We start from the raw sequence: 8,335 nt of genomic DNA, 5'->3' as shown, positions 1-8,335 counted from the left end.
TGATGAGATGGAAAGTAATGTGGAGGTAAAATTCTCTCATTCTCCCATTTATGATTTGAGTAAGGGAAAAGAATTAGATAAAATTGTTGAACAAAGGATTGAGATTAAGAGATCTTGTGAGGAGGTGGAGGTCCTTAGAAAAGGGAGGATAGGATACGCTTTGTCAAGACCCTTGGAAGCTTCTTTGCCTAGGTTTTCATATACTCCTTCACTTGAGTGGGTAAAATACATTTCTATTAGCTTTATTATCCCACTTGAGTATGGCTTGCTTGAAACAGATGGTCAACTTAGGATGCTTTGCGGGATGAAGCGTAAGAGAAAAATGTTTCGTGGTTGGCGTTGTAAATCAAGGCTCATTATGGTTGATACAGCAAAGATGGAATATAAAGGTTGGAATAGTGCTCAATTACGTGGGTCTAGAAGGATGTTTGGTCACTTCATTGAGAATTCATCTTGCATGCCACCCGGATGGACTAATAATGATTAACTCGAAAACGAGTGTGAAAATAAAGTGTGGGATTCCGGATTACAAGAAGAGGATCGACTTTGGGAGCCCCAAGCTTGTGAAGAACTCCATCAAGACTTGGTGCAACATATGAGAAATCTTGGGGCACAATGGAGAACCAAGCATTGGTGGGAGTTCCAAGAAGAATTTAAGCACAAGCCACCTTAATGAGGAGCTCCCCATAAGTCCAACTTAAGGACAATAAACAAAAGTGCTAGGTGGGAGACACCCCACCATGGTAAAATCTTTCCTTTTTTTTCTCTTTTGTACATATTGGTAATTAGCTTAATTTCATGTTTTTATTGGGTTGTTGAGTTTAGTTAGTAGCTTGGTGTGTTAAATAAGGTTTTATGGTCTTTTGGTAGCTGTTTGGGAGGTTTGGAATGCTTGGTTTGGTGCAAAACATAGAAAAAATTTTGAAAAACAGAGCACCAACCCACGCGTACGCTTGCCTCACGCGTACGCGTGCATAAAACATTTTCAACCATCCACGCGCACGCGTCATACACGCGTACACGTGGATGCCATAATCCCACCCCCAAGCCAAATTCCAGAGAGTTGCGCCTACACTGTGCGCGTCTTGTGCCTTTCACACAAGTGAACTCACGCATATGCGTACACGACGCATACGCGTACACGACGCATACGCGTACATGACGCATATGCGTCGCTCTCTAAATAACCCATAGATGCGAACACATGATACACGCGTACGCATCGTGTCAATTCCACCTCAACCCACGCGAACGCGTGACATACGCGTACGCGTGGATGCCCTTCTTTCACACACTTCTTTTCTTCTCTCCTTTCAATTTCTTTCCTTATTCTTTCTTCTCCTCTATTCTTTCCCATCTTCAACCATCATCCAACACTATTAAACACCACCTATAACCATTTCTTTTAGGTAGTTAATTAGTTAGTTGAATTTTCCTTTAATTTTCTCCTATTCTTTATAAGTGCTGGATTGTTAATCTTGTTTACCATTAATTGCTGATGAGTATTAAAAAAGATGTTGTCTTAATATCATTATGTTTATAATATTTGTTGGATTCCTTGATTGAGGTTACATTATGCTACTTGATTTTGAATTTTTCATGCTTAACTTTGTGAATGCCAAGTGAATGAGAATTGCCTTCAAGCTTGTTAATCTTTTTGAATTGCATGATTTGGCCACCATGTGATTTGAATCCTATTCTTTGATTTGGCAATTTCTTAATGATGGATGTTATGAATTTACCTTAATACATTGTGTTTCTTGATTATATGCATCCATATGTGTTTGGCTTGAATAGTCTTATGCTTCTTTATTGCTTGTCTTAACCTACAAGTTTAGAGCATTTCAAGCACATTAGGATGAGTCATGTGCATGCTTCTTTTGTGTAAATGTGACATAGTTTCTATGCTAGTGAGTGTTCGAGACAGCACGCATCTTAGCACTCCCACACTTACTTTTATCAATGTCAAACTAATTCACTCACCCCATTCTAGTGATCTACGTCATCTCAACAATGTATGCTTCCTTGCTTTTGCAATTACCTTTATTACTATCCTGTTTTCTATTTTCAAGATGAGTCATTATTAGCAAAATGGAAGCTGTCGAAAGAACACACAGCAACCGGTTGACCTACCAGCGGAAGGTGGCAATCCGGAGAGTCGTCGTACCCTCTTGCTCATCTTTGACTGCACCGAGGATGGTGCAAACTTTTAAGTGTGGGGAAAGTTTTGAAGGGAAAGTTAGTTTCTAGAGAGAGAAGCTCTCTCTTCTCTCTAAAATTAGGTTAGAGGTAAATTAGTATTTCTTAGATCTAGGTTAATTTCATGCTTTGATTTACTTTTTCTTTTGTGATTCTTGTTCTTCTACATCTCCTCTCTCTAGTTTAGCATTTAATTCTTGTATTTCTCTACTTTTATGTTGATGTACTTTTGTTTCTTCTATTTTCATTTTAATGCAATTCAAGTTTTGATTTCCTTTATTATCGATTTGCTTTAGTGTAGATTTACTTTTCTTGCAAATTGATTTTACTTTCCTTTTATGCCTTCCAAGTGTTTGATAAAATGCTTAGTTGGATTTTAGTATAGATTTTTCTCCTCTTGGCCTAGGTAGAGTAATTGGTGACTCTTGAGTTATCAAACTCCTTTATTGATTGATAATTAGAAGTTGCTGATTGATTTGAATGCCACTAAAGCTAGTCTTTCATCATGATTAGGCTAGGACTTGTGGAATCAAGTTAATTCATCCACTTGACATTCCTTCATAGTTAGAGGTTAACTAAGTGGGAGCAATGGACAATTCTCATCACAATTGAGGAGGATAACTAGGATAGGACTTCTAGTTCTCATACCTTGCCAAGAGCTTTGTTAGTTGTTAGTTTATTTCCTTTGCCATTTATATTTCTTGTCTATTACTTCAAAAACCCCAAAACATACCTCTAACCAATAACAAGAACACTTTATTGCAATTCCTAGGGAGAACGACCCGAGATTTGAATACTTCAGTTATTATTTTTAGGGGTTTGTTACTTGTGACAACCAAATTTTAGTATGAAAGGATTATTTGTTGGTTTGGAAACTATACTTGCAACGAGAATTTATTGTGAATTCTAAACCATCAAAAATCCAATTATCATTGAGTCAAACGTTGCTCAAAACACTCAGAATCCATTTTTCCTTAAGAGAACGTTTGACCCAACATTGGCTTAAAAACGTTGACCCCAACATTGATACCAGAGCTATGCAACTGAACACATTGCAGAAGGTAAAATGTTAGTTGCCAACGTCCATCCTCAATACCACTGAAAGTCTCATCAAGCTGCTTCAACAAAGGCCAAAATCCCAATCCAAAGACTTGAAAACCAATTGAAGAAAGTGTATAAATATAATAGAGTTTAAGTTAGTTAGGGGGGTTAGGCAGTCCAGAACCCAATTGGAGAACTCTGTAATTATTTTCTCTATACTTGCTCTGTAATTTACTTCTGCTCTTCATTGGGTTAGGGAGCTCTGTTGTAATTCAATGGATCAATACTAGTTTTTATTCTTCTTCTTCTTTTTTTTCTCTTGATCTACTAAAAGGATTTTGTTCTTCATTCAATCATTCAATTGTCTTGGGAAACAAATTGAATGTAATTGGGTTCTGTGATAGGCTTTGAAGAGAAATCACAGAATCATGCTTGAAATCTTTCTCACATTGGATTAGGTTGGGGGTTGGATGGATATAGTGACATGTAATCCTACCAATACTTTTATCTATGAATTTGTGTGCTATAATCAGTGACCAAAGTTCATCTCTTCCCATGAGCACTTAAATCAAGGAATTGGGCAATTGTTCATGCTTATAGAGATTGGATTGTCAAGGAATTGGGATCCAATCACCTAAGATTGCCAAGGAGATCAATGAATGCTTTGATTGAGAAAGAGATGAAAATGAACTTGATCTGGAGGATTATAATATCCCCTGACCCCAATGAACTTTCCCACTTCTGATCTTACCCATTCCTTTAACTCTGCTGTTACATTTATGCTTAACAATCCCCATTCCCATTTAATTTCTTGCAATTTAAGTTGTTGCAGTTAATTTCCTACAATTTTCTTTCTGCCATTTAATTTCACTTATTTACATTCTGTTCATTTACATTTCTTGCCTTTTAAGTTTCCCACCAATTTAAATTCTGCAACCCTCAATTCAATTCTGATTTAGTTCAACTAGAACACTCCTGCAATTAAAAATTGCTCAACCAATCAATTCCTGTGGGATTCGACCTCACTCTATTGTGAGTTTTTACTTGACCACAATCCGGTGCACTTGCCAGTGGAAATTTGTTTGAGAGACAAGTTTTCGTGTATCAAGTTTATGGCGCCATTGCCGGGGATTGATTATGTATTAACAATGATTAAATTGGAGGATAACTAGATTGAACATTTTTCTTTTCTATTGTTAATTAAGTTTCAATTTCAGCTGTTTGCTTTTATTTTCTGCAATTTGAGTTGTTGTTCTTTATTTCTTCACTTTTCAGCAAATTAATCCACTAATTGTTTGATCAATTGCACTAACCAAGCTAACCATAATTCTTAGTGAATTTTCCACTTGCTATTTGCCTGTGTTTGCTGAATGTATGACAGGTAGAAGAGGAGAAACTTCAACCTCTTTTGATAGTGAACCTGATAGGGCCTTCCTTAGATTAAGGAGGGAATCAAGAGGAAAGAAGGCTATTAGTGCAGAGGAAGAAGAGGAGGACTTAGATATGAATATGGAGGATGATATGGAGAATCATCATGAGGAAGAAGTTCATAATCATGCTAGAGAAGGTACAACCAACCATGCTGGACAGGAGAGAAGGGTGCTAGGCTCCTACATTAATCCCAATCCTGAGAATTGTGGGAGCAGCATCCTAAAACCAACCATCCATGCCAATAACTTCGAGTTGAAGCCACAGCTAATCACCCTTGTCCAAAACAATTGCTCATTTGGAGGAAGTGCACAAGAAGAACAATATTTAATCACCTTCCTGAGAATTTATGATACTGTAATGTCAAACGGTGTTCTTCCTGACACTTGCATATTACTTTTGTTCCCCTTGTTTCTAAGGGACAAGGCATCTAAGTAGCTAGAATCTTTTTCAAAGGAAAGCCAGAAACATGGAAAGATGTGGTGAACAAATTCTTGGCAAGATTATATCCTCCTCAAAAAGTTAACCGATTGAGAGCTGAGGTTCAAACATTCAGGCAACAAGATGGTGAAACTCTATATGAAGCATGGGAGAGATATAAAGAGCTGACAAGGAAGTACCCTCCTGACATGTTCAATGAATGGGTATAGCTGTACATCTTCTATGAAGGTCTATTACAAGAGTCAAAGAAAGCATTGGATCATTCTTCTAGAGGCTCTCTCAACAAGAAGAAAACGATTAAAGAGGCTATAGATGTCATTGAAACAGTGGCCAACAATGAATATTTCTATGCCTTAAATAGAAGCAAAAATAGAGGAGTGATGGAGCAAAATCACATGGATGCAATACTAGCTCAAAACAAGACGATCGCTAAGCAATTGGCAGACCTGACTAAGCAAATGGAGAGGAATCAAGCTGCAGCAATCCATGCTCAACCATCAACACAAGAAGAGTTGAATAAAGAGGAAGGAAGTGATTAAGAACAAGCCAATTACATTGGAAACCCATCAAGACAATCTCATGATCCATACTCCAAGACCTATAACCCTGGCTGGAAGAACCATCCAAACTTTGGGTGGGGAAATCAGCAAAATCAGAGCCAAGACCAGAAACCTCACAATTCCAACCAGTACACTTACCAACGACCCAATAAAAGATCATACCAACACCCATACAACAATTCTCATCAACCTTAAAATCAAACACATAACAATCATTCTCAACCCCCCAATTCTAACCAGCCATCACCACATGAGGACAGACTATCTCGGATTGAGACATTGCTTGAAAATCTTTGCAAGGAGGTTCAGGATAACAGAACATTCAAGGATAAAGTAAGGGCTAGTATGAGAAATCGAGGAGAGACCATCAAGAAGTTTAAATCTCAAGTAGGATACCTATCTCAACAATTCCCAAAGTCCACTGACAGCTTCCCAAGTGATACCGAGAAGAACCCAAGAGGAGATACCAAGAATATGAGATGGGAAGAATGCAAGGTGATCACTCTAAGAGATGAGGAAATCCTGGAGGAAGAAATCTGCAGCCACCCTGAGCCCAACACAGAGGATTCAAGAAAGAATGTAGGAGAGGAAGAACAATGTGGTTTAGAATTTCACAATAAATTCTCGTTGCAAGTATAATTTCTAAACCAACAAACAATCCTCTCATGCGAAAAATTGTTTGTCACAAGTGCAAACCCCAATAAAAATAACCGAAGTATTCAAACTTCAGGTCGTCTCTCAAAGGAATTGCAGGGAAGTCTACTTAATTATTGGTTATGGAACAAGTATTTTGGGGTTTTGGAATAAGAAACAAGAAGAGTGAATTGCAAGAAATAAATGGAAACTCAAATAATAAAAAGGTCTTGGCAAGGGTTGATGGTTAAGGATCTTTATCCTTGTCACTAACCACAACATGATAATCACAAGGATCAATCCCATTAAGTCATCCTCTAACTACTGAAGGAAAGTCAAATGGGCTACATCAATCTTAATCCATAAATCCTAACCTTCTCACTAACTAATTTAGGGAAAGCTAGTGTCAATGGATACCAATTATCAACACTTGGACATTAGCAACTCAAGTTCACCTAAGTTACCATCCCAAGCCAAGAACACAAAAATCTACTCTAACATCCTTCTAAGCATTTAATCAAACACTTGGAAGGCATAAAGGAAAGTAAGATAAAATTGCGAGAATTATAAATCTACAACTACCAAATGTAAGAAATTAACAACAACAACTCAAATCAACAATAAAAGAAAATGACACATAAATTGCATTAAAGAAGAATAGAAGAAACAGGAGTGCATCAACAACAAGATTGACAATTACAAGTAATGAAATACAAAACTAGGAAAGCAAGGGTAGAAGAACAAGAAATGTAAAGGAAAAGTAAATCAAGACATGAATTAAACCAGGATATAAGAAATCCTAATCTACATCTATCCTAATTCTAGAGAGAAGAGAGAGCTTCTCTCTCTAGAAACTAACTAAAGCATGACCAAACTCAACTATGTGCTCCCCCCTTTGACTCCTCTTGAATTTTGCATGTAATAGGCTCAGAAATGAGTTGGATTTGGACCTGGACAGCTAAGAAATTGCCCTCAGCATTTTCACTTTAATAAAGTCACGAGCGAGCTACGACACGTACCCATGGTCACGCGTACGTGTCGCTTGGCATTTTTCCCTCCACGCATACGCGTGATGTCATGCGTACACGTCGCCATGCGACATCATATTCACGCGTGCGCGTCTGCTACCCGTGGGCGTCGATGAATACATCCCAAATCCTTGATTTTTCCTGAGTTCTCCACTTTGCATGCTTTTCTCTTCACTCCTTTGATCCCAGCCTTTTGAACCTGAAATCACTCAGCAAATGTATCAAGGCATCTAGTGGACTCAAAGGTGAATTAAAATTAGCAATTTAAGGGCCTAAAAAATAAGTTTTCACTCTTAAGCACCAATTAGGAAAAAATCATGAAATCATGCTATTTTATTGAATAAATATGGAAAAAGTTGATAAAATCCACCCAATTCAGCATAAAATGTACCACGAAATAGCGGTGCATCAAATCTCTCCACACTTAAACCAAGCATGTCCTCATGCTAAACCAAGAAAGAGACAGAGGGTATCAACATTTATTCAATGCAAACTACCTAAATGCAATCCACCTACAACCTATCTAAATGGATGCAATTACTTGGTCAAAATAAATTAATTCCCAAGAAAACCAATATAAGCATAAGGGCCAAAGGTATTAACACCCAAGCCAAACCACAATTGAATTGAGTTATTAAAGATTTTACAACTTGCAAGAAAAGAGATGATCATAGGTGAAAACATGTAATTGAGCAACCGAATCCTCACCGGATGTGTATCCGCTCTAATTGCTCAAGTGTATGGGGTTTATTCACTCAATTCTCCCCTAATCATGCTTTCCAAGATTTGTTTTTCATCTAACAGTCAACAATTATTTCATGCATGCATACAAATATCATGAGGTCTTATTCTTAGGTTGTAATGGGCTAGGGTCAAGGTAGGATGCATATGGTCAAGTGGACTTGAAATTTGAATCTTTGATTAATCTAAGCTTCCTACCTAACCTATATAACAACCTATACAATTCTACACACACCTAACTACCCATTCTTCACTTTTCCACAC

This window comes from Arachis ipaensis, chromosome B6, assembly GCF_059453495.1.
Source record: "Arachis ipaensis isolate K30076 ecotype BB chromosome B6, ASM5945349v1, whole genome shotgun sequence".
In the NCBI taxonomy this organism is placed as follows: Eukaryota; Viridiplantae; Streptophyta; class Magnoliopsida; order Fabales; family Fabaceae; genus Arachis; species Arachis ipaensis.
The sequence above is the reverse complement of the archived record's forward strand: the minus strand, read 5'-3'. Positions refer to the sequence as shown.